Source organism: Cervus canadensis, chromosome 11 (genome assembly GCF_019320065.1).
Source record: "Cervus canadensis isolate Bull #8, Minnesota chromosome 11, ASM1932006v1, whole genome shotgun sequence".
Classification (NCBI taxonomy): Eukaryota; Metazoa; Chordata; class Mammalia; order Artiodactyla; family Cervidae; genus Cervus; species Cervus canadensis.
Window position 1 is genome coordinate 45,092,820 of NC_057396.1, and position 12,046 is coordinate 45,104,865.

At 36.7% G+C, this 12,046-nt stretch overlaps 1 pseudogene; it reads right to left on the bottom strand.

Annotated features, from left to right (window-relative positions):
- Nucleotides 1–535: 535 nt before the first annotated feature.
- Nucleotides 536–1,497, bottom strand: LOC122449197 (annotated as a pseudogene).
- Nucleotides 1,498–12,046: the final 10,549 nt, after the last annotated feature.

The following is a 12,046-nucleotide window of genomic DNA, read 5'->3' on the forward strand; positions in this document are numbered from 1 at the left end:
AGTGAAGCCAAACAGAAATAATAAGTTTTAAAAAAAAAGAAAGAAAAGAATGAGGATGAAATAAATAAATCTTCAAATGAACAGATAACAGAAAAGCCAGCACCAAAATAATCTCACTACGTACTATCAAGTATGTAGTTAAAAAAAAAAGGACATTTAATCAAGAAGAAAGGACTTAAGCAAAAAACAGGAAAATTTCTAAATCTGATAATGTCTAAAATGTTAAACAAATAGATTTATGGCATATAGCTTTTATTTTTTGCCTCATATAATTCTCCACAGATTTTTTTAGTTTTCTGGGCTATTATAGGAAATAATATTTTAATATTTTGAAAAAGAGTTCTACTTGGTAATATATCTTCCTTAATGTAATGACTGTTATAACACAGAATATATCTTTGGATGCGTTATTTCCCGCAGAAAAATCTAATCCCTCTGACCATTAAGAGAGGGTATTCATGAAAAAAACACAACTTTTAAGATTGAAAATATATTATTTGTTCATTTGTTCACAGCACTCAACAACTAAGAGGATTTAGTTCAGGAATTTTGAAAACCTGAAAAATTTAAGAAACGTGTCCCATATCTTCTTGGTCATTACCCCATAGATGATGGGGTTCAACATGTGTGAGTCTAGGAGATAAATGTTGGCCACAGATACGTGGACATGGGGTGCCACATGATGCCCAAACCTGTGAGTGGAAAAAGAGAAAAAGGCTGGAGTATAGGATACTAAGATCACACAGACATGGGAGCCACAAGTACCCAAGGTCTTGAGTCGAGCATTCTTGGATGGAAGGTGGAAGACGGTGTAGAATACGAGGAGATATGAACAAATGATCAATATGAAGTCCACTCCTCCTGTAAGAAATGCTATGATGAGGCTATAGGCTCTACAGATTCTGGTCTCAGCACAGGTAATCTTGATGAGGGCCATGAACTCAATAGGTGTGGGAAATGATATTGGTCTCACAGTAGGGAAGCCACCATAGAAGGAAAGGGTGAGGAAAGAGAAGTGCTGTGTCCCAGAATACAATTGCTAGACCCATGCCCCCAAGTTACAGAATCAGTCAGAATAGCAGAGTGTCTTAATGGATTACAAATAGCTACATAACAGTCAAAAGCCAAGGCCAGGAAGAAGCCAGACTCCATGGTGGAGCAAGAGTGAATCAGGAACACTTGGGTGAGGCAGGCTTCAAAGCAAATCTCTCCATCATGGAACCAGAAGAGGCTGAGAAGTTTGGGCACAGCTGTAGTGCACACAGTAAGGTCAGCTAAAGCCACCATGCAGAGGAAGAGGTACATTGGCTCATGGAGGCTGGAGTCTGTCTTGTTGATAAACAAAAGAGAATAGTTTCCCAGTAGGGCAAAAAGGTAGCCACAACAAAAGGGGATGGAGATCCAGATGTGAGTAGCCTCCAACCCAGGAATGCCAAAGAGAATGAAGACTAATGGATGGACATCAGTCTTATCGTACACTGTCATAATCAGTGTCAGATATTTAGCTTTCTCTTCATGGATTTTCCTCTAAAGCAAACAAACAAAACCTTAAAAACTTTGAAACTTCTGATAAACATGCCAAATATAGGGAACTGCAGGTAGTGGATTGCAGGTATTACAACATTTGTAATTTATTTAGATAGAAATTATTCATCATATGACTCTCAGATATTTCAGAACAATCCAACAAACTTTTTGGTCAACCCAATGTTAGACCTGGTTTGTGCCTAAGACACTGATTTCAAAGAACTCATTCTTAATATAATTAATTGCCCTACGGATGTGATCATTTCTTTCACTGCATTTATATATGTGAGAAAGGGAAAGAGGATCCTGCGCATAACATTAGAAAATACGATCACCATTAATTTTATTATGGATGTTGGTTGAAAATTTCCTTTTAAAAAATTCCACTAAGAAGCTGGCCCAAATATAAGTTTTTCTCTTCCTAATTAACACCTTTCCAATGCACTTTCAATATATGTTACATCTCAGAGGTACAATTATCATTGTTAGATAAAATGTCAGGATGTCAGTGACATCCTGTTCTATCGATAGTGTAGATATACTCTGAGCTAATGCATTTTGAGCTAATGAACTTCCCCTCTTTTTTTCCCTACAATGAACATTTATTTATATCCTTTTTTTAAAAACATTTATTTTTTATTGAAGGATAATTGCTTTACAGAATTTTGCTGTTTTCTGTCAAACCTCAACATGAATCAGCCATAGACATACATATATCTCTTTCCTTTTATCTGTATTTGTGGATCCATCAAGACTTTCATATTTATCAGGCACCTTAGCATTCCGTCTTTTATTGCTCTGTCTCACTGTACCATTTAAATATACCACTTAAAAATACTTTCTTAATGGAAAATAAAATCTCACTGGCAATTAGGAAATGGAAAATTAAAATAATATGATACAAAACACATATTATATTCTTAACCAAAAGAATATCAAGATTGATGATATGTTGTAGTGACATTTGGGTTAAAGGACAACACTTACACTCAGTTGGTAGGGGTGCAAACTGACCCAACTTTAGAGGGAATTTTTTTGGTAAACCTTTTTACTAAAAATAATATTTTTGGTAGAACATTTTAACCACTTGCCATCCTAGAAAGTAATTTTCTATATACACACGGAGATATATACAGTGTTTCTCATTGTAAAACTGCCAGTGATAGAAGAAAAAATACAATATTCAAAATGTCTCTCAATAAAATTAAGTTAAAAGTTGTGGCAAATTTATATTATTTATTATTAAGCAGTAATCAAAATAAAGTATACTTAACTAATACAGAAGAAATTCAAAATTTTAAAAATGCAGCTAAATTTGTTTTCTATTCCCATATTAATATACATATATATGTGTGTGCATATAAATATGGATGTAATATATATAAGATACATTCTGTAATGTAAACTATTATATATATAAGTACAAATGTATATCCAGTTCAGTTCAGTCACTCTGTTGTGTCCGACTCTTCGCAACCCCATGGACCACAGCACGCCAGGCCTCCCTGTCCATCACCAACTCCTGGAGTTTACTCAAACTCATATCCATTGAGTCAGTGATGCCATCCAACCATCTCATCCTCTGTCGTCCCCTTCTTCTCCTGCCTTCAATCTTTCCCAGCATCAGGGTCTTTTCAAATGAGTCAGCTCTTTGCATCAGCTGGCCAAATATTAGAGTTTCACCTTCAACTTATGTATATAAGATAAACAAATTTATACTGATAATTTATGCTAAAAACAATCTGAAAGGATACACACTCAAATTAGGAGTCACCTAAAATGGATGATGGATGGAAAAGAGTGGAGAAAGAATAAAATTTAGCTGTATCACTAAGATTCGACTTTCTAAATAGTTCCTGTGGACTCAGTGTATACATGTGTTACCAGAATAGTTTAAGGTTAAGGTAAATAAATCAGTAATGCAGAGCTAAATTGTAATCTTCAGAAAAAAATAGAAACTGAGAATTACAAATGAGAGGTGGCCTTCCGTGTCTTGCAAAACATCATGAAATTTTTCTAACCTCTTGAATTAGAAACTTTTCTCACATCTCTCTGCATAAGGAATTGGTCACTTATTCAATTCATGAAGGTGGTGACCCTGTGTCTTTGGTCATATTTCTTTACACATCCAACCTTCAGTAACTTTTGGTTAAAATTGAAGAGTCTACTCACATGTCAGCTACCCTGAGATTACCTTTCTAGAAGTTCTGATTCATCATTGACACCCCTCCTCAGTGTCCTTATGGTATGTACACTTACCTGCCTTCTATCTCTTGTCATACTGTATTTTACATTTCTGCATATTTTTCTCCTTTATTATATTGCACATTGTTACTTGGCAGAGACAATATCTTTTCTGATTTTTGCTGTTTTTTCAATTAATGAATAAAGAAAAAAAAGAAACAGAATGTAAGGGAATGCTACTATTTTTTGTTAGTAGTTTCAATAAAGGATAACGAGTAAGTTGTTACAAATTTATGACACCAGACACTATCCCCAAACTTTGTTCATTAACCATTTCCTGATTTTTATATTAAATCTTTCACACATACCAAGGGATCAGTTTTCAGAAAAACTGAATTCTGTCAATATTTTGTTTCTTATTTGATAATAGGATGGAGAGGAAGAGGAAATAGTGTTAAACTCACACTTGCTGATGGAAGAATTAAATATACGGCCTATAATGTCTTCTGGCTAAATCCTACTTCCTCTATCATTCCTTACAATAAACAAGGAAACAATCAAACATGAATTGAGTATCTACTAGAACTATGTAAGTTGCATTGCAGATGTTACCCCATTAAGTCCTTAAGGAAACTGTGACATGTTCATCATGTCTGACTCTTTGTGATACAAGGAACTGTGGCCCACCAGGCTCCTCTGTCCATGGAATTCTCCAGGCAAGAATACTGGAGTGGGTTGCCATTTCCTTCTCCAGGGGAATCTTCCTGTCTCAGGGATAGAACACGGCTCCTGCACTGAAGGCAGATTCTTTACCATCTGAGCCACCAGATGGTTTTCTTATCATGACACAAATAAGAAAACAAGCTAAGAATGTTCATTTGCCAAAACCTATCCTATATGAATTTGGGGACTATAACTTGAAACCAAGCATAATCACAAAATTTTGAATCTTTGTATTAGCCATTAGAATATACACTCTAGAGGGTTTTGTAAATGTAAACTGACACAATGCAGTTAAGATGGCTTTGAACACCATGGACCATTGATCACCTATCATCTATTTCTAAGGTCTGTTTAGAATATAGGGCTGATAGCGCCACACTCTCATCCTTTGCTTCATCAGCCTTCCTCTGAAGGAATGAACTAAGCAGGGACATTTACACAGAAATTTACTTTTAGGGAAGTTGCATCCTGGTCACAACCTGTAACAGAGTATAGACATTGCTGCTTCTAGGCCAGAGGAAGTCTTTTCATGGGCCACAATTCCAAATAGGTTCAATTGCCTCAAGAAATCATACACCAGCCTGTTTTTCAAAGCCAGTCTGCTCTAACTGGAGACCTGAGACCTTCTATCTGGCTACTGTCCACTCAGCCCAAGACACAAATGAGAACAACTGCACACTGCCTGAAGTCAGCAGTGGTTCTGGGGGATGAGCACCCACCTTACTGAGGAAGCCTTTAGATCTCTCATGACTCTCAGATTTTTCCAAATGAGCTCAGTTATAGACATGTTTCCTAATGTGTAAGACTCCCATGGTCATTGCATGTGGCTGGTCTCCCTGTGGAGTCAGAGAAAGAAGCCATTGGGAATTGAAGATCTTAGTTCAAAATTCATGTTTGAAGACTTTAAAGGCAATATCTTAATAACAGCAGAATCCAGGACGGAGTATGGAGGGAAGTGAAACTTCCTTGTCTCTGGAACCTACCCCTCAGCAGGACGGCTTGAGTCTCAGAATTTTTTTTTTTTTTAATATTCTGTGTATTAATTGGAAAAGGAAAGATTATGTCTAGTTCCTGTTTTACATAACACCTACATATTTTTAACAAGGTAATGCATATTAGCATGCATCTCCCTCCAGAATCTTGAGAGTTAATGCAGAGCACTTGGATCAGTCACCAAAATTGTCCAGATGGTCTTGAGTTGTGCTAGTCACTTCAGTCGTGTCTGACTCTTTGTGACCCCATGGACTGTACCCCATGAGGCTCTTCTGTCCATGGGATTTTCTAGGCAAGAATACTGGAGTGGGTTGCCATTTCCTTCTCTACCATATGGTCTTAAATGTACATTATTCTCTCAAGGATATGTCCTTGGTTACTCCTGGTATGAGAATGATGGGTGGATTTTACATTCCAAGAGCAGCAGAGAGGGTAAGGATACTCTGATTCCCTTAGTCTAGCTTCACAGTCAGTTAGCAGTGAAATCTTTTCAAAGACCTCTTCCAACAATCTATACCTTGAGATGGACTCTTATAATTTTATATGCCCACTCTATTCTGCACTGTGCTCTTAGTGCTCAGAAGGGGTTTCACCAGCATGGAGGTGGCCTGTTGGGTGACTATCTGGATACACTAATGGCAAATGCAACAACAGTATAGTCATATGCAAGAGAAAACACAGGTCAACATAATAACAAAATAACTTTTTTTTTTTTCTCTCTCATGAAGAGCCACATAAACTGACCATGACTTGTTAAGTTCCCCTGGGCTAGAAGTCAGGTCAATCAGAGTACTTGCATAGCACATTGATCCATGATGAGAGGGGGCGGTGGCTGTCTCTGTGACATCCATATCTTTACGGAGTTTGATCTCTCTGCAAGGTCCCTATTCTGCCATATGGGTCAACAGATCCTACTGGTTGATCATTCTTATGTATTAAAGTCTACGACAGTACTTTAGTCTAGCTGACCAAGACGGTTTTACACTTAGTATTTTAATCTAGCTGTTGAATACTTTACTCTTTGTACCAACTCTACTACTAGGTGATTATAGAGGAATTGGAACTTCAATTCAGTGTCATGTTCTTTTGTCTGCTCTTGTATATCATGACCTTTAAATGTGACCTCCCAATAATTGTTTACAATGTCAATGCCTTGGACAGCCACAAGACAAGCAGATCTTCATACCCACTCTCCTGAGTCTTAAAAGTTTATATAGAGGCTTTAACTGGGTTCAGTCATGTGTTCCATACAGAAGGTCTCAACAAAACATTGCTCTCTCCCAAGGCTAATATGTCCCTGGAATAGCTCTTAGTGTAGAAGTGGTGGGTGGAATGAGGACAGGGGAGGGATTGAGAAGCTTCTTACTGGCATATTTTCACACAGTTTAGGGATAAGAAGAAGGCTAGAAGGAAACTGGATTGTGGAGATTAGAGTTCAAGAAGTATTCAATTGCAATGCATGTTACATACCCAGATAGAGAAGTCAATTTGTTGGGTAGATAGAGAAGTTCTATTTCAACAAATAGGGCAGAGATGGTGATACAAACTTGGAAATCTTCAATGCACAAGCTGTTATTTGCATCCATAGAAATAAGTGTGGCCATAGAAGGAAAGATGACAAATATGCAGATGATAAAGGCAGAACAGGGAAAATTAAAGAGAAGGAGAAACTGGAGAAACATGTAAGGAAGCAGATGATACAAAGTATTTTCACCAATCCTATTTTTCCTCATCCACTATATTTAGTACAACAGCAAGTTCTGTTGATTATATCTTAAACAGGTCTCATACCTCTTAATTTACTTTATTTTGACAATCGTCACATAGGATCCAAGCTACTATTGTTTTTTTTTTTTTGAGGCATATACCCTGATAGTCAATCATCTATTTGCCTCTGCTCCTAAATTAGTAGTCACACTTGATTCTTTTGTTTTTTACAATCATTCCACAAATTTAACTCCATAATCCATTTATGTTTCTACATATTCAGCCTCCTTCGAAAACCTGGCATCATCTTAAACCTGCTCTTTGAAAACAGTCTTAATTTTATATCAGTAGATCTATGAAAGTGAAAGTGTTAGTCACTTAGTCACATACAACAATTTGCAACCCAATGGACTGTAGCCTGCCAGACTCCTCTGTCCATGGAATTCTCCAGGCAAGAATATTGGAGGGGGTCGCCATTCTCTTCTCCAGGGGAATCTTCCTGATCCAGGCATAAAACCTGCGTCTCCTGAATTGCAGGCACATTCTTTTCCATCTGAGCTACCACAGAAGTAGATCTATAGAGAAGATCAGTATACAATGCTATTTCCTATTGAAATAGATTAAATTTAAGCTTTTTTTCATTGATTTATAAAGTCCTAAATGACCTGACATGTGCCTCTTTTCAACTTTCTCAAGTACCACTCTTTCCTTACATAACTTGTTTCAGCTATCCTACTCTTTGCCTCCTCCTCAAAACTTAGTAAGTATTTCTCCCAGTAAGCAAGATACTCCTTCCATCATTTCTTTTTCTTGCAATACTTTTCTTCCTCTCTTTGAATGACTGGTATTTTCTTATCATCTGGATCTCAATTCAGTCACTATCTCTAACAGAGTTCTTTCCTGACCTTTCTTCTTACCTCTAGTCAGTCTCCATCACATTAACCTCCGAGCTTTCATCAGAGAATATTTTATTCCCTGAAATATTATGTTTTTTATTTGTTTTTTGTTGATTTCTCTCATTACAACAAATATTCTAAAATAAAGGACCTTGCCCACTTTGATTATTACATTTTCAGTTCCTAGAATATTACCTATTTCTTGATGCAAAGAAAGGAATTGGTTTAATAAATAAACATAGAAATGCGAAAAAGTCCATGTACATGGTTGTTGAGTAAGAGATTACACAGCCTCTTTGCACAGTAATGTTGTAGCAGTAGCTATAGATAATTTTATGTTTTTTTTTCTTTATTTCTATTATGTTCCTATCACACTTGCAAAAAAATTGATCTTTTCTTTCTCTTTTTTTGCAATTAGTGGAACAATGAAAATAACACATATATCCGGGAACTGAAGACTGGTTAAGTAAATTATGGAACATAAATTAAATGATGTATTTTATGGCCATAAAATAATATATGTTTCCCTAATGTAATCATGGAGACTTCTCTATCAACATAAGGTCTTTGTTGCATTACATTTTCTCACAGGAAATTATATATACTAAACCAAGTAAAAAATTATTATGTAAAGCCAATGTGATTATACATTTGAAAGAATTTAAAGTTAAGAAGCATATTTGTAAACTGTGTATTTTTAATGAGCCAGTGGGTCCCAAGGAAAATAGTCTCAGAGTGAGATAGATTACATTGACAAAATTATGTTTTCTTCCCCTTTTCTTGGATCTTTAATAAAAGTGGAGGAGAATAATGCTGATGACTGGCTTCTATCTTTGGCTCAAGAATCTCCGCTCAGGCATATACTGGGCTCCACAAGGAATCCATACACACCTGAGCCACTTTCTTGACTCCTGGGAGGCTGTGGGTCTAGAACTATTATAATTGAGGTTAGCTGAAAAAGTGGATTATAATAAAGACAGGTCAGGAGATTCTGGTAATATAGGACAGGTAAGGTAAAGATAACACAACCACCACAATATCTCCCTTTATGCCCAAAGGTTTGGAGCAGAAGGTACTAAGTACTCCACCAAGGAGAAAGGGATCAGAAAACAGAATGATACTGGATGATTAAAATGAATCTCTAGGGTAAGTACTTCTTGATCACCAAATTCTACTTCTCTAGGATTTTCCTTTTCTCCAGGAGCTTTATAGTCTTCCCATCTGATTTTATCTCTAGGAAAGTCATGACATTCAGTTGAAGTTCTCTATGGATAACTATGCCAATGAAGCGAGACGTGAAAGTAACAGCTCACTGATCCCCTGCTTAATGAAACCCTTGGGCAAAGTACATACATCATCATTTGATATATACAACAGACTCAAGAATAAACCAGTTTATTGAAGATATCCTGCCAGGAGCTGAAGAGGAAAATTCTAGGCTGCGCTACAGAAAGAAGCACTTGGGAGGAGACAGATCTTGTGAGTTTACTTTCTTTTCAGGTTTTGCAAGCTCAGGAATGCTACCTGCACGTGTCATGTCTAAAGTACATGTTATTGCTGCTGAAGTAAGAAGCAGGAGCTTTGGAATCCACTGAAGAAATGTCAGTTCCTGTAGTGGCAACAGGACAAAGAGAAAGAAATTCCAAACAAGTATTAAATTCATGTGGCTTCTGTGGAAACAGGCTGATTGAGAGTGTCCTAAATAGGATCTAGGCTGTCTGACTTCTTTGCTTTATCACACTCTAAGGACAGGGAATCCTGGCATGCTGCAGTCAGTCCATGGGGTCACAGAGAGCCAGACACGACTTAGCTACTGTACAGCTATAAAAAATCTAAATATGAGTTTCTAATTCAGGCCTTAGTCACTAGTTCTCAAGAAGAAAGTGAAGACCAAAAAACAGTGAGTCAGGGTTAACTTATGTGGAAAGAGTTTGTGCACAAAAGAATATCCCTTTGCCAGAAGAACAATGAGCCTACTTTAGGGGTCATTTAATTCCCTAATGTGCAATTTCACAGTAAATACATTGTTTGCTGGTTTGCATTTCTAAATTTGCTTCATTCATTTCTGTCTTTTTTGTGAACTTGGTAGACTATTTTTTTAGGTTTGGTCCTATTTTCAATGACATGCTTTTAAAAATTATTTTACTGTTCCACTAAATCTCACTCTTTTTTTAATCCTCATCTTCTTTCTCCTATTTTTATAGGAGAAAATTGTTGGTGTTATTTTCACATTCTCAATTTCAACTTTCTTTATTAAAATTTCTATCCATCATTAATATAAATATATAATATAAATATATATATAAAGAGCCTCTAGATGAAAATGAAAGAGGAGAGTGAAAAAGTTGGCTTAAAATTCAACATTCAGAAAACTAAGTTTATGGCATCCAGTCACATCACTTCATGGCAAATAGATGGGGAAGCAATGGAAGCAGTGACAGATTTTATTTTGGGGGCTCCAAAATCACTGCAGATGGTAACTGCAGCCATGAAATTAAAAGACGCTTGCTCCTTGGGAAAAAAGCTATGACCAACCTAGACAGCATACTAAAAAGCAGAGACATTACTTTGCCAACAAAGGTCCATCTAGTCAAAGCTGTGGTTTTTCCAGGAATCATGTATGGATGTGAGAGTTGGACTATAAACAAAGCTGAGCACCAAAGAATTGATGCTTTTGAACTGTGGTGTTGGAGAAGACTCTTGAGAGTCCCTTGGATGGGAAGGAGATCCAACCAGTCCATCCTAAAGGAGATCATCCCTGAATGTTCATTGGAAGGACTGATGCTGAAGCTGAAGCTCCAATACTTTGGCCACCTAATGTGAAGAACTGACTCATTGGAAAAGACCCTGATGCTGGGAAAGAGTGAAGGCAGGAGGAGAAGGGGATAACAGAGGATGAGATGGTTGGATGGCATCACCAACTCGATGGACATGAGTCTGAGCAAGCTACGGGAGTTGGTGACGGACAGGGAAGCCTGGCGTGCTGCAGTCCATGGGGTTGCAAAGAGCAGGAAATGACTGAGCAACTGAACTGAACTGAACATAGTCTAAAAATTTATTGCAGGTTTCAGAATTGGAATTATGCCATGAAGATGGCATATGTTCTCATATTTTATAATTTTATAAGGGGATGTTCCTTTGAACTTGATTTGCTCTTTAAGTGAAGAGTTATTCTGAAAAGCAAATTTAATTGCACAATTGTGGGTATGCTTTACCTATCCTTTATATACTAATATCTAGTTTCTAAACTTCTATTTTACTGCTAAAATGAAGTTATTATTCAAAGTAAATATTGAATCATATATATTGACTCAATTTCAAATTTCATTACCAAATAATTTTAGATTTCTCTTTTGTCTTTTCTCTCATTCATTTTCAAATAACAATCATCTATACATGCTCAGAAGTTGCCAACTTCAAAATTTAGAGCTGTGTTTATTTTTTCTTCCATGTCATTCTATAGGTGTTAGGACTTTAATCTTTTTTTAGCTCTCTGACCTACACTTAAAGTAGTTGTTGAGTAGCACAGCTCTGAGAAGTTATGCATCTTTTATATATTTCCTAATGGAAGTGGACTTTTTTTATTTAATGACCTCTCTGGTCATACTGGAACAATAGTGATAGAATTTGCACATTATTTTTGTGAGCTTTCTAGTTCCTGTATCTTCAGCCATTTTTCTCTTGTTTTTGACTTATACCTCTCTAAGGGTACAATGTGCTGCCATTGGAACACATCACTCTTGTATATATGATCTATAAACTGTCCTCAGAGTTAACAGTGAGACTTCTGAGAATGGCACAACTTAGCTATAAAATGTTAAGTTCTGTAAGCTCCAGAAATCTGCAGTCTGAATTTGCTGGACAGAAAGAATGGAGGAGAGGTGGTTTGGAGGAGGAATAAGATACTGGTTGAAAGATGACTACTGCCTGGTTCAAACTAGTTACCTGCCATAAGTGGGTAGCTTCTAATTTGTACTTAGTCTGAGGAGATGGATATGCCCTGGTTTAGAGTCTTT